The following is a 15,085-nucleotide window of genomic DNA, read 5'->3' as shown; positions in this document are numbered from 1 at the left end:
GCTTTGTTAATTGACAGAAATGGTATTTTCAATTGAGCAGAGCATTTTCTGGTGAGGTGGGAATCATTTGTTCACATTTAGCTACCTGGATGTTAGCCAGCTCTTCCCTAGTGGCCCAGGCTGCCTTCACCATTGATGAAGAGCAGTAAGGACAATTTCAGTGACATGTTTTCTCTTCCTAAAGTAGATATCTAGCTGAGATTATCTGGATCTTGATGTAGCTTCTCTCCTTTGTTCATGAACTCCAGATAATTAGCTCAGTCTACCTAACTAGCATTTTTCTGCAGGTGCACAACAGGTGACTCTGGCTGTCTGCTTTGTACCATGCATCTTAACATAAAACTGACTTGCTGGAAGAATTATCCCCAAAGGCAGCACGGCTTGGGTTTTGCACACCTGATAGTGTGTGCAGTGGTGTTTCACCATGGCTAGACTCTATGATTGCACTGGAAGTCTAGATGCGTCCTGATCACACATCTCATCTGCCTCTGCAAACCTCCGGAAGGGATGGGGACACAGCGGCCTGTCCACCTGACTGGGAAGCATTACTAAAGGAAGCAGTATCTTTACTTCTTAGATGGCAAAGGGGCTAGTCTGTTATTTTGTCTCTGGAAACACCTTAGATGTTGAGGTTTGGATGGGAGGGCAGCTCTTGTTCTCTTCTGATCTCCGCTGAAGCCAAGATTCACGCTAATTTCTGTCTGACAACATGGCAATGTTTGCCTGCAGTTCCATAGCTTGATTTCCATTATTAATCCTGCTAGAAAATCATTCTGGCTCTTTCCTGATTCACTAATATGCCTGGTAAGGCCAAAGGCTCTCAAGATCATGAGAAGGAAATGGGCAGAGTCCTGTAGGAGGAGCCTGAGGTCACCCAGACATGAAGGGAGATGTGAGCTATGCTCTTCCCCAGGCTTAGGCTTGCTCGTTACAGCTGAATCACAGCAAAGGTTTTTCGTGATGTTTGGTTTTCAGATACATCATGATGAAAAAAACTGATTGCAGAAGTCTTGGGCATCTTAAAGTAGTATTTGATGGGGATTTATTGAAGAAGTTGTAATACAGCCTGTAGCAGCATCTGCTTTCCAGATTAACAGAGGGCTTGCAAATGGCACTGTGGAAGCAACCTCCAAGATGATTTGAAAACCAGGGAGAAAATTCCCTTTGGTGAATGATTCAGGGCAGGGGATTTCAAATCAGTTGTTCCTTCTCCTTTCTTTGTCAAATTTATTCTCTTCAGTGGTATTACACAGGAGGCACACAAACACTGGAACCATCCTGGAAGTGTTTGTGTGCCAGGACTGTGCCACTCATCACAGCAGGGGCCTGAGAGTGCAGAGCTGGAGGGCATCCTCATCTGAAGCAAATGATTTTTATTTTGGAGCGGTTGAAACTTGGATGAGCAGCTGGAGGTGGGCTGCAGTGGAAGATAAAAATATGAACTTGATGCCCAATCTTCTATTGTAGTTGCTGGCTGTTTGTTCAGTGGAGCCTGGAGGATGTTTCTCAACCTGAAATCGGTGCTGATCTTTGAGTAACTAAATGGCTTTCCAGACCCCCCAAATCATGATGACTCTGTCCTCATGTGCTGCAAGAAGAACTGGGGCAACCACTCTACCTGTAGGTCATGATTCAGCTGATAGACAGTGTCTAGTTTTGCCCTAAGTCATATTGCTTCGTCCTCAGCTGTCAATCAAGAGGAATGCAAGTGCAGAGTCATATCTAGCAAAAACACACACAAGTCGAATAGCTTAGGGAGTCTAACATGACAATAGGAACCTGTGTGTAGGCAACTAAACTCAGGATTTACAACTAAGATGCCTTAATCTGAAGCTGAATTCTACCCAGCGTGCCAGGGACTGGTACAGGTTTATCAGGCTGTCCCAGCATCACCACATGGTATGGACCCAGGAAATGGCATGCTCCATGCTGCTGGCTTTCAGACCAAAAATCTCACAGCTAAAGTTAAGCTCCTGGCTGGTCAGGGGTAGAACATGGATGGACTCTTTGAGAGAAGGTGAGTGCTTTTCTGTTGAGAATAGGGCTACCTCCAAGATAGATTCCCTGGATAAGGGCTGTTTCTTCATATGGGTTTGACCTCAAGAGCAGCATAAGCATGCCTTTTCACCTGGCAGCTTGGTAATAGTCCTTCCTGTCTCTGCAACTCATCCCAGCCAGGGGATGGGGTTGTTGCTGTAGTAAAGAGAGGCAGAAGCTTCCCTTGTAGACACATGTTGTGGTAGGAATAGACTTAAAAGTGAGGTGATGTGGCATGTTAGTGATGTATTCAAGGATGGTAATTAGAAACCTTAACGTCATATCCAGGAGGGTGTGTTCAATTCATCTAGAAACCACCCCAAGGAGCTAAATGGGACCTTGTGGCTGAGGGGAAAGCCACAGGCGAGCCTCTTTCCTTTATAGCTTTTCATCCCACGTGTGCTTTGGGAGTAGGAGAACGAAGCCTGGGCTACACTCAGCTATGCCCACCCTATTTTAGTAATTGCTACGAGGAAACCAAGGCATTTCCCCGAGCTAGCAGTTAGCTGGCTTAAAGGGTGGACCATGAGTGTGGTTGTTCACAGACTCTATTCTTCAGGCCCCTTTTCATGGCAATGGGTGTCCAGTTCTGGGCCACTCAATTCAAGAGAGATTTTGAGGTGCTGGAAGGTGTCCAGAGAAGGGCAACAAGGCTGGTGAGAGGCCTGGAACACAAACCCTATAAGGAGAGGCTGAGGGAGCTGTGGTTGTTTAGCCTGGAGAAGAGGAGGCTCAGGGGTGACTTCATTGCTGTCTACAACTACCTGAAGGGAGGCTGTAGCCAGGTGGGGGTTGGTCTCTTCTCCCAGGCAACCAGCAACAGAACAAGGGGACACAGTCTCAAGTTGTGCCGGGGGAAATATAGGCTGGATGTTAGGAGGAAGTTGTTGGCAGAGAGAGTGATTTGCCATTGGAATGGGCTGCCCAGGGAGGTGGTGGAGGCACTGTCCCTGGAGGTGTTGAAGCAAAGCCTGGCTGAGGCACTTAGTGCCATGGTCTAGTTGACTGGCTAGGGCTGGGTGCTAGGTTGGACTGGATGATCTTGGAGGTCTCTTCCAACCTGGTTGATTCTATGATTCTAAAGAAACTGTAATTCAAATGCAGCCTGGCTTAGCCCAGAAACTCCCCCTCATAGTCTCATCCCACGAGGATTCTCCTGAGCCTCAAACAGTGATTTTTTTTTTCAAGTGTTGCATCGCAAACTGTTGTGTCCCTGACTTCCCTTTGCCATGGGGAGAAACTGTAATGCAAGACTCTGCCTGTAGACAGGAGGAGGCAGCTTTAAGTAGAAGTGAGCTGAAGAGCAGCAATGCTCAAGGGAAGTACTGCCCTAATGCCAGGAGAAGGTTATGCATTGACCTTAGCAGAGCTGTTGAGCTCTGGCACGAAGCCAGGACACTGCAGGAATTTTTGCAGCATTCCCTGGGAATTTTGCCCACAATCAAGACGATGGTGCTGCCCCACGTGGGCATATTGACAGTGGGCTGCATTAAGCTCTTTGCCCCCTTGCTGATCGTTTTTGGCTTTGAGTGGCAAACGAGCCATTAGTCCCTGGTGGTAGTGGTTACTCATCAGCTAATGATTTGAACTGGGGCTGAGGCTAAGGATGGAGGTCGCACTTCAATGCACAAGGTCAGAGCAGCTGGCTGCTCTTGAAAGCTGATGGACTCATTAGTTGCAGAGAAGTCTCCTTGGAGTTCATCATGGCTCCAGAGCTTGCCTAGCCTGCAGAGTTGCAGTCACTGGCCTGGTCTGCAGCCATTGTGTGCTTTATGAGTCACCTGTGTTCTGTGCATTTCTTGTTAGCTAAATGTGCTCATACTGATGGTTGTAGAAGCATAAAAAAAAATTACAGGCCATCACAAAGGTTACCTTTTGTGTTTTTCCTCTGTTCCCTGAGTGTGTACATACACCAATTACATTACCAGTTAAATAAAATGGGCCAGGTGGTCAGAGACCCTTGATTCCTTGGTCCCAAGGCAGTCATCCAAGTGTCAGCCTGTCTTGAAAAATGTTGCTGGCACTTTCCCATGAGAAAGAATCCCATAAATCATAGAACTGTAGAATGTTTTGTGTTGGAAGTGCCCTTTAAAAGCCATCTAGTCCAATCTCCAAGAAGATTGGTGCCTCCATCTAAATGCAGGGAGAGGGTTCCCAGTTGCTCGCCTGTGTATAGGTAGTAGGAACTGGAAATGGTGGATCTTGCTCCAGTAAATCCATGTCAAAGCTGTCTGGAGAAGGAAAGGAAGAGATGTTTAGGTGGTTGTTTCACCTGGGAACTACTTGTGGGGGAAGGCAGTGTCTCCATTTTTAGGCGACTCATGATGCAAGTGTCTCCTTGCCTTGCTTTCAATCTCATGTAAAATGTAGTAAATGGGCTCTGCTCGTGTCAGACCTGGCAAATTCAGAGACTGCATGCAATAAACAGTCCATTTCCTCACTAGCTGACTGCACATCATTGGCAGAGAGATCCCTTTTCTCTCGCATCTTCCACTAGTTGAAGGGAGCTCCTTGACCCTGGCCATAACTCCTATATAAAGGATAATCATGAGCTGGTAGTGCCATTTTGGGGAAAATACTCATCACTTCTTTTGCATACAAATGCTGCCTCTCCGTATGACTGCTGAACCACAGGAGCAGTTTCTAGGTATGAACTCCCATAGCGTGTGTGTCAAGGTGCTCTGGTCATGTAGCAGCCGTGGTGCTCTTCCTCTCTGTCCTTACCAAAGTGGTACTAGGAAGGCTCAGGACAGCTATTACTATGACAGCTGGCAGTGGGTGGGAGTCCACACCTTAAGGTTGTACTGCATCAAGGCTCAGTACCCCAAAGCGTTCTCATGCTAAACTCCTTGATCATCCCACTGATGAAGGCTCCTTAGGGCCTTCTCTTCTCCAGGATGAACGGCCCCAACTGTTTCAGCCTGTCTTCATAGGAGAGATGCTCCAGATCATCTTTGTGGCCCTCCTCTGTACCCAGTCTAGCAATTCCATGTCTTTCCTGTGCTTGGGGCTCCAGATTTGGACTCAGTACTCCAGGTGTGGTCTGTACCAGAGCAAAGTGGCAGGATCACCTCTCCTGACCTGCTGGACATGCTTCTTTTGATGTAGTTAAGGATGCAGTTTGCCTTCTGGGTTGCATATGCACATTGTTGACTCACGTCCATCTTCATGTCCACCAGTCCTTTTCTGCAGGGCTGCTCTCAGTTTCATTAGCATGTATTGATATCGAGGCTGGCCCTAGCATAGGTGCAGGACCTTACACTTTGCCTTCAGCACCATGAGATTCTCCTCAACCCATCAACTAAGTGGTATGCTTTCCCCCTCTGCACCATACCTGCAGGACAAGGGTTTGTTGTGTGTACTGCTGCAGGTACCACAAAGGTATCACTGCCAACGGAGTTATGGGTGTGGGAAGACCTGGCAAGTTGATAATCCCAAAGGGATCAAGCCATGATGCTACCTGGGAGGGAGGGGAGAGAGGTTGGGATAAGCGAATCAGCTGACGCTGCTTTGATGGGATCCATTTCCAGACTGTTTTATCTCCCAGCTGTCACAGGAGATGTGATACAGCAGGAGGACAGGCTGGGTTTGCACCTCCATGGCACAGTGTTGCTAGGTGATTTTGTGATACAGGCATGAGGGGAAGGTGATGAGAAGAGAGACAGCTAAACTGACCATGGAAACACAGGTGGTATGAGAGCATAAGCAGGCCTGGGTTGTTGGTTTCTTATCATCCTGCAGAAGGTTTCTCTGGAGCCAGCTCTTCTTAACCAGCAGCTCAGTTCTGGACCTGATTAAAGTTTTTGTCACCTTTTTATTTTTCCTCCTCATTAATCCTTAGGAAGTGATTGAAGGAGCAAAGGGAGTGTCGCCAGAGATTTGAAATGAAAACAAGGGTACCAGTGAGTATGCATTTCAGTGTGCTGAGGGGTGGCTGTGGGGAGAGCTGCTGGCTCCTCACAAGCAGGGCATGAGTTGGGGAGTATGGTTTTCTTGGGGCCTTAAGGGTTTGATCTTGCCTTTCAGTTACCTCCTCTCCTGTGGAGGAGGTAGTTTGTCATGTTGGTAGATCAGCACAAATCAGCTTTACCACCATCACGATTCTCTGCTGTTGTCAACAAGCAAATCACTATTTGCTCTTTCTGTAAATCCATAGGAGAAGCTGTCACAAATATGTGTGTTCTCTGTGCTGCAGTGCTGGAAAGAGCAGGCAGAAGATATGCTGGCAGCTGCAGAGCACTGAGCAGGAATATTTGTTAATGCTTGAAGTGCTTTTGGCTTTTGCTGTGCTTGGCCCCATTGCAGACCCAGTCATGGGGCTGTGATCTGGGTGACATTTCAAGGTCCTTTCCAGACCTGTGTTCTGCAGGTATCATGCAGGAGGCTGTGCCTTATGTGTTTGCTTACAGGTCTTGAATAGGAAGAAAGAAACATCCCTTTTTTTATTGTCTAAGCTGGTTCAGATACATCAGAATCAGAGCCTGGGTTAATGTTGCTGAACTGAGGTATCTTGCACTGCACTGGAGGCTGGTCTTTTTATACCATCATTTTATCTGCAGCTGCCTGGTTTGCACTGACCAAAGCCTTGGCAGAGCCATGTTGTGAATCCCCTCAGGTCCCCATCTGTCAGGGACCAAATTCCCACGTGCCCCCTGCTCTTCATGCAGTACATACATTAAGGATGCTGAGATGCACATCAATGATGGATTATTGTAGAGTCATAGAATCATAGGAAAGTTTGTGTTGGAAGGGATTTTAAAGGTCATCTAGTGCAAATCCCATCATGCAGGGACATCTTCATCTATATCAAACTGCACAGAGTCCTGTCCAACCTGCCATGTTTCCAGGCTTGGGACATTTACCTATGCCAGTGTTTCTCCATCCTTATATATATATATTAAAAAAAATCTTTGTTATCTATATTCTTGTGTCTGTGCTGTGGTCTGGACTACACGGACATGCATGAGCAGTAGTGGTGGGTGGATCATACAGAGATGCAGATTTTGAGACTTCAGCTTCTCATAGAGTAGTTATATTCTTAGATGAAGGGAGATAAAGAAGGCAGAAATGAGAAGGGCCTTCAGCAAGGGCTTTTCTTCAGACATTTAACAATGTGGAGGCCCTTTATAGTGAGTGAGAGGGTTTTATCCCATTTTACAGCTGATCCTGGGATGAGCTAAGTGCATTTCCCTCTTCTCTGACTGCAGGAACAGCTCAGGTTGAGGGACAATGTGTCTGCAGGGTCACCTGCCAGAAAGGTGGGCAGGGAGGGTCCTGAGACCCAGCTTCTTCCCACCACCCCTCCAAGCAGAAGAGCCAGAGAAGTGATGCTCTGTTTCCAGGGATTATCGCTGTCTTCAAAGCAAGTGGTAATCAGGTCCCACTTAATCTCTGCTGCCTCTCTGCAGGCAGGGAGAAAAAAAACAGCCTGTATTTCTGGGAGCAGCAACTCCCTTGCCTTTATAGAAGGCAGCCTGGAAGGTCTCTGGCCGCACTGCTGGGTGTGGTGAGCAGCCTAGAGGAGTGGAGCCATTCTCCTTCGCCATCAAGGGAGCTCTCATACATATCCACTCCCTAAACCCAACTGCGTTTCCCCTCCGTATGCCTCAGCCCCTGCACCCCTGGCAAAGCCAGTGATGACTATGGAGACCAGCAGGTAGCACAAGAACTGAGTATTTGCACCCAATTTGCACCAGGGTGGGGTCTGGTCCCTTGAGCTCCCACAGTTCCAGAGTGATTCTGCTTATTAAACATCCATCTGCATTGTCCTTGGTATTAAATAATTGGCCTCTCAGCATATTTGAGTTGGAAGGTATCTAATAATTATGTGAATTATCCATCAGTCTCCATTATCATCTCCACACTCCTGCACTGGCTGCCATAGTTGGCTGTGCCTGGAATTTACAAATAGATTTAGTTTCTCTTGTAGGTTTTGCATCCTTTTTCTTCTTCTCTCTCTCAGAGGAGCAGTTTTGGATTCCTTACAATTTGTACAGACTTTCCTGTTGGCTGCAACAGCATCTTTCTCTTGACTTGTGAGTGATGTGTCCCATCCTTGTCCTGCCTCTGCTTTTGCCAGAGTCCTTGTATGAAGCAAAAGTTCTCATTTTCCACAAAGGAATAGAACCATTCTCTTGATTGAAATAATCTCCTTTTCCAGACTATAACCTGATAAATCATCACGTTGTTGGGAACTTCTTTGTCAGCTCAGAGAATGTGTAGGATACACAACAATGAGCTGTCAGCCTCCTTCCAGCAGACCAGCACTGCACCACTCACATACAGGGCAAAAGCTCCTCCTGCCTGCATGGTGGTTTAGTACAAATTCTTTAGAGGGTTCATAAAAAGCCTCCTTACCAGGTGGTTAATGTGAGAGCTGGGACTTTTCCACATTATTTTTGGTACATGGTGCTGCTACCACTGTACCAGTAATGGGAGAGATGCACAGCATCTCTGGAAATCAGGCTTGTTCCTTGTAGCATCCTGGAGTAAGCAAACAGGGTGGAAGATCATATCCTGGGTATCAGATTTGCTCATACAGCCAATCCTGATGAAATCATGCACACTGGAGCCAAGGGCTGCAGTTGCACACATACCCTTCTTTACAGGCTCTGGAGATACTGCTAGATATTTTGCTCATGTCAGGAAAGACTTACCTGTGTTTATGTCATGCAAAATTGGTTTATTACTTTTTATCTAGCTTAAGAAATGGCCTTTTAGTGAAAATTTTTGGTTATCAAGGCTCTGATATATGTTTTTGGCACTTCTCCTGTGAGGACAGGCTACGAGAGTGGGGGCTTTTCAGCCTGGAGAAGTGAAGGCTTTGAGAAGACCTTGTAGTGGCCTTCCAGTATCTGAAGGGCACCGACAGGAAGGTGGGGAGGGACTATTTACAAGGTCTTGTAATGACAGAATGAGGAGTAATGGATTTAAAATGGAAGAGGGAAGATTTAGATTAGATGTTAGCAAGAAGTTCTTTACAGTGAGGGTGGTGAGACACTGGCACAGGTTACCCAGGGACACTGTGGATGCTCCCTCCCTGGAGGTGTTCAAGGCCGGGTTGGATGAGGCTTTGAGTGACCTGTTCTAGTGGGAAGTGTCCCTGCCTATGGCTGGGGGTTGAAACTAGAGGTCATCTCCAACCTAAACCGTTCTATGATTCTGTGATTGCAGATATACCAGAGGCAGGCACTGGAGCAGGCAAGGGGAGTCATAAAAACAGGACCCATCCCTCTTAAAAATATCTCCCAGAACAGTCTGAACACTCCTTTTCTGGCTTGTCCTAGAGACATCTCTTGCTCCCAGGTAATAAGATGTGCAAGGCAAATTCAAGCAGCTTCAACCTATTTATGAACTTCAGCTCTTACACAAAATTCTACTCCTGAATTTCTGAATCACCTTTTACAGAATCTCTCCTAGCTCTGACCTGTCAAGAGGAGATCGATGAGAGGAGATAAATATCCTAAAATAACAGCCTGGTAGTTCTGTCAAAACCTGTTTGTGCCATTGTCTGAAGTACAACCCCCCTTTATTTGGTACCAAAATGTGTTTGCTTTTTCAAGGCTATGTTTTGCTTTATGTTGTTGTCCTAGTTCCTATGTATTGGGCAGAAGCCATCTCTCAGCTGGTGAACTTTAGGTGTAAACAGGAAAAAATAAAATTGGTGAATTAATATAGAACAAGAGCTATTAATCCTGGTTAACATGTGGAGGAGACTGATACTGTATGGCATGAAGTGGTCCACCAAAGCCCACATACCTTGAGCAGAGGCAGAGACCTGGTTATCTGAGTTGCCTGCAGCATCTTAAAGGCTGCAAATTTTATGCTACCAGAAGATGTGACAGTGCTTCCTTGTAACCATAAGACAAAAACCTCACTGATTTCTGTGCCTGTGCCCTAATGTCATTACTTTCCCTCTTTTGCAGATACACATAATGACATTCATGGTCACATACACACAAAAAAATACTTTATATAAAGAAAATGAATCTGGCTTTAACCGGCTCTCGCCTCCTGCTGCGGTTACCTCCAGACCCTGGCTCGCCCAGGGTGAAATGAAAAGGGGAGTTAATGTAGCAGGGTCATTTCTCACTGCTGAATTGGTCAGCTATCTACAGAGCCAATTTCTGCAGCTTTTCAGTGGCGTGACAGACCCCTGGGTAATATTTGCCTGAATAGAGCCCTAAGTGTTTAAGCTGTATTGCTAGAAATGGCTGTTTTATCCTATGCATCTGAGATTCCAACCCATCAGACATGAAGCAGGTCAAGACTCTCGCGCCATTGTGTGGATTATAGCGAACAGAACAGAATATGCTTGATAAAAGAGAGGACTTAAAAGAAATGCTTCTTTACACCTGCAACTTTCAAGTCCCACAATGCATCAAAGACCCCTCATACAGACTTTGAAAGGGGCTAAAAGCATTACCTAATATTTGGAGAAAATTAATAATAAAGCATCCCAAGTGCCTGGAAACTAATTTAGGAGTGCACATTGCACTGCACCGCCTCCACAGGACTCGCTCCCCAGAAGAGCTGCTAACAAAGGACTTTAAAAAAATATAAATTACGTTTGGAGACCAACTTTTCTGCCTTCAAATGCCCCCTTTCTGTAACGCTTCCTGGTAGGAGTTACTTAGGAAAAGATGAAATGCAGCCCACGCTGCAAACACCAGGTCTCAAATGAAGCTCAGGAGCCTGTAAAGTTTCCTAGCATTCCCTTCCCCAATGTGGTCTTTTGTTCCTTGGTGTTAAAACTGTTGCTTCCAGGATGCTGAGGCCCTACCTACTCGTAGTGGGCATCTCATGATGCCTTAGGGAAGAAAAAAAACAGGTTTGTGTGGCCTTTGCTTTTGTTCCAGCAAAACCACCTATGGGCAGGGTCAACACCACTCTCTTGGTATCTGTGGCTCCTCACAGCAGCAGCTTGGAGCCTGATAGTATGCAAGTTATCACTGGTACCAACATGGATGTTGAAGGTGCTGTTAGGAGTTGAGATACTTTTTGATGGAGTGATCCACCGCACTCCTCATGCAGTAGTCTCCACAGCTGTCAAGGTTCTGGGAGGGTTTGGGGGCTCAACCTCTGCCTTGTATTGCAAGACGCAGTGTCAGGTCAAAGTTTGGCTTAGTCAAGGCCCACCCTGTTTGGACTGCTGGGATTGGAGTGATCTGGTATGGCTCTGGGAGCACAGAACTCATCAGAGGGAAGGTTTTCCTTACTGGCATAGCTTGCTGCAGAGAAGTCATTTCCCTAAGACTCAAATCTCATAATGTGCTAGATATCTCCGTGTTTCATGAAGCAATAGGAGACAAGGGCAGCTGGGTATCCATGAGGAAGTTTGGGCAAGAAGGGCTTTGTTGTTCTCCCTACCATGCCTATGCCCATCTCTGCAGCCCGCACTTGTCACAAGCTCCATTTTTACTGTCCATGGAGATAAGCTACGTCTGAGTGCTTTTTTACCTGCTTCTCCTCCAGGCCACAATTAACTGAGGCCAGAAGGGCAGACGGGAGTGCTCAGGCAGTATTTACAAGAAGAAGAGGATGTTAATGGATCACCAGGGCTGGAAAGTGATGAGGATGGGGATGATCTGAGGTAGGGAGGCTGTGTATCCCCCCCTGGCCCCGGGGGGATTAAAATCTCATTTTAGAGTCCAAATGAATCAAAACTGCCTTTCTCTCCATTACACTCCCAGTGCTGAGGCTGCTGTTTCAGTGGGATCTGTTAGGCTGGGAGTGTGGGTACTGGGGTACTAGGATGCAAGAGGAGATCTTTGAACTAATGGTCTCTGCAGGGCTAGGGGCTAAAGAGTTTTAAAGGGAAAGGTGTTTCCCCTTATGAGAGCTCAGCCCTGCTAGGCTGGACCTAGTTATGTCAGCTACCAGGTTCATCAGAGAGGTGGGAGATCACAGTATCACACAGTATCACAGTATCACCAAGGTTGGAAGAGACCTCACAGATCATCAAGTCCAACCCTTTACCACAGAGCTCAAGGCTAGACCATGGCACCAAGTGCCACATCCAACCTTGCCTTGAACTGCCCCAGGGACGGTGACTCCACCACCTCCCCAGGCAGCCCATTCCAGTGTCCAATGACTCTCTCAGTGAAGAATTTTCTCCTCACCTCCAGCCTAAATCTCCCCTGGCACAGCCTGAGGCTGTGTCCTCTCGTTCTGGCGCTGGCCACCTGAGAGAAGAGAGCAACCTCCTCCTGGCCACAACCACCCCTCAGGTAGTTGTAGACAGCAATAAGGTCACCCCTGAGCCTCCTCTTCTCCAGGCTAAACAATCCCAGCTCCCTCAGCCTCTCCTTGTAGGGCTTGTGCTCGAGACCTCTCACCAGCCTCGTCGCCCTTCTCTGGACACGCTCAAGCATCTCAATGTCCTTCCTAAACTGGGGGGCCCAGAACTGAACACAGTACTCAAGGTGTGGTCTAACCAGTGCAGAGTACAGGGGCAGAATGAGATGTCCCATCCCTGGAGAAATTCTAGATCAGGTTGAACAGTGCTCTGAGCAAACTGATCTAGTTGAAGATGTTCTTGTTTACTGCAGCGCAGGTAGCCTCGGTGACTGCTAAAGGTGCCTTCCAACACAAACCATTCAATGATGCTGTTATTCTCTTTAGTATTTCTCCACTGCACCCTTCATAGATACGGTGTGCTCAGTCATGGATACAGCTCAGGATGCTGATGGTCTTAGCCACATGTGATGGTTTGGGTGTTCCCTGCCCTCCCCCCCCCCCACTTTATAAATCACCCAGACTAGACTCAGCTGGCTCTGGGAATATAAATGAAGCTATTTATTTACAGCTAGCACAATATACAAGCAGATATTTACAGTACATACAGTTATAGACAGAAATATACAAGGTGAAAGGTAATACAGAAACACAACTCCCCTCCCAGAAACCTGAGTCCCCAGGAGGGGCTCTCAACCACCCCTGCACCTTACCCCTGCCCCTCTCAACCTTACCCCAGTCCTAAGGAAGAATAGAGGTTCAGCCAAGACGTTAAGAAGCAAAGGTGGGTTAGACCAAATGGAAGGTGAAGTTAGGGAGTAAGATGCAGCTCAGCCAGCAGCCCAAGCGAGAGTGAGAGAAAATGGTGAGAGTGTTATCTAATGGTTTCATTTCTCCTTCCCAAACTCCTCAGTGAGACTCTGAGGAAAGTAGACATCATCATTGTTTTCCTTTCACGGCATGTAATCTAGTTCTTCTCACCAAAACATTCTAGCTAGCTTCAAACTAGCACGCCACAAAGCTTTAAGAGATGATGTACAAGATGTGGTGTAAAGAGGATGACACACCAGTTCCCAGATTTTCCACTGCCTTTTTTCCTAACACCGAGAAACATCGCCTGTAGAAGAGCTAGGAGATTAGAACAATCATAAACGAGGACAATTTCACATGGAAAAGGTATTTGACAGCACTGCCTTAATGATACATCAGCAGTCACAGTTTTTTCAGTCTCGTGCTTGGGTGTTATGACCCATGTTACTTTTTTTATAATTATTTTTTATTGCATCATTTAAGTGTTTGCTAAAGTGCTGGGAGCACTTCCGTGAGCAGAGACAGCTTCACTAGCACTCGGTTGTCACCGTATGGCATGACTTATATTGAAAAGAGGGGCAGAGAGGAGCAGGACGTGGCCTCACCAGCCTTCTAGCATGGTGATAGCCCTGCCTGCTTCAGTGTCAGTGCAGGCAACCTTCAGCTGCCCGCCCACTGCTGTGAGCTAAGGATTTGACCTTGCTGGTCTCCAGTGTCAGGATAGTGATGCCAAGGGCTTGGTGACCTCCTGAGCAATCTCTTAAACTTGAGTTTGGTCAGGGGGTCATCCTGAAAGGTTTGCAGCATACAGACATAGAAGGAGGTCTGGGTCTCCTCTTCAAGTGACACAAAACTGGTGACTGTTGGATTCATGGTGCCCTGGGCTGTGCAGCTGCTCTCTCCTGGTCTTCAAGTGGAGTCTGGCAGGACATAATCTTTTCCTCTTCAGGATATCTCATGCAGGAGATCCCTGGTCCATTTTTTGGGTTCCTAGGACCTCACTGAGGTGGGTAAATAGGCAAGGATTGGTGCTGGCTGACTCTGTTTTCTTTTTCCTGCCAGAAGATCAGATTGTGTTTGCTTCTCTTCTGTGGGTGTCACTTTGGCTGTAATCCAGTTAGTGGTTTACTTCTCATTGCAGAGAAAAATAAAATCACTTCTAGTGTCACCCTGACCTATAAAGGTAGCAAAATGTGGAAAACTATGGGAAACTTTAACATCTCAGAAACACAGGGATCTTCCACATTCTCCTGAGATGGAGCCCTAAAGCCCAGCCCCCATGGGTCTGCTGGTCGCTCATAATAGCTCTAGAATAAGATGTGCTGTCAAGGAAAGCAAAGAGGAGGGATTTACTTAGCTTGACTGGGAAGCTGGCACTTTCCAAGCTGTATGGCCACGAGGTGACTTCTATTATGGAGAGCTTGGCACATTGGTGTGAAGTGACACCTGTCCTAGATGTCTCCTGGGGATTCACACCAGCTGATAACCCTTGTCATTTAGGAGAGGTTTTGCTCCTTGCTGCACTGCATTTCTGCTTGATGCTCTGGGAGGTATACAAACCCCACTGGCATCAGAGATTTTTTCCCTGACTTCAACTGACTCCATCCTCCCAGAAAGATGTGACAGAACTTCCATGTAATGGTTTATTCCTGGTGACAAGTGTACCTTCCCTGATGCCCTTTCACACTGCCGATTGGAGAGAATGGGATGCTGATCCCCTCCCAGGCAGCCCAAGAGCAGGGCTGTCAAAGTCAAGGAGCTAGCACGCCGTCAAGAGAAACCCTGCCCGTGGTACCCAGGGGACCTGAGCGCTGGTTCAAAAGGTTGTGAAGCACTGTCAGCTCCTGTTTGGGGCTGCTGCACTGAAGGAACGTCCTGCCAAGAAGGTCATAGGCCGAAGCAGGCTGAATTGGAAGTGATTGTGGTTTGAAATGATCTTTCAGGTTTGTCAGTCCTGTCAGAATTCAACTTGCATAAGGACATCTGGAGCCTGGGGTGCATT

At 47.0% G+C, this 15,085-nt stretch overlaps 1 protein-coding gene across 4 annotated transcripts in view; it reads left to right on the top strand.

Moving 5' to 3' along the window:
- The window catches only part of ZBTB7C (zinc finger and BTB domain containing 7C), a 126,817-nt gene that overhangs the window by 34,088 nt on the left and 77,644 nt on the right, over positions 1 to 15,085 (top strand). Inside the window, exon 3 of one of the 4 annotated variants that reach the window (XR_010309141.1) lies at positions 11,512 to 11,597. The exons of the other annotated variants lie outside the window; for them this stretch is intronic. The gene's annotated coding sequence lies outside the window, so the exon portion shown is untranslated. Of the gene's footprint in view, positions 1 to 11,511; positions 11,598 to 15,085 lie in introns of those variants that run through there. 4 annotated transcript variants of the gene reach the window in all.

Source organism: Pogoniulus pusillus, chromosome Z (assembly GCF_015220805.1).
Source record: "Pogoniulus pusillus isolate bPogPus1 chromosome Z, bPogPus1.pri, whole genome shotgun sequence".
Taxonomy (NCBI): Eukaryota; Metazoa; Chordata; class Aves; order Piciformes; family Lybiidae; genus Pogoniulus; species Pogoniulus pusillus.
Note: the sequence above shows the minus strand (reverse complement) of the source record. Positions and strands in the feature narration are given on the sequence as shown.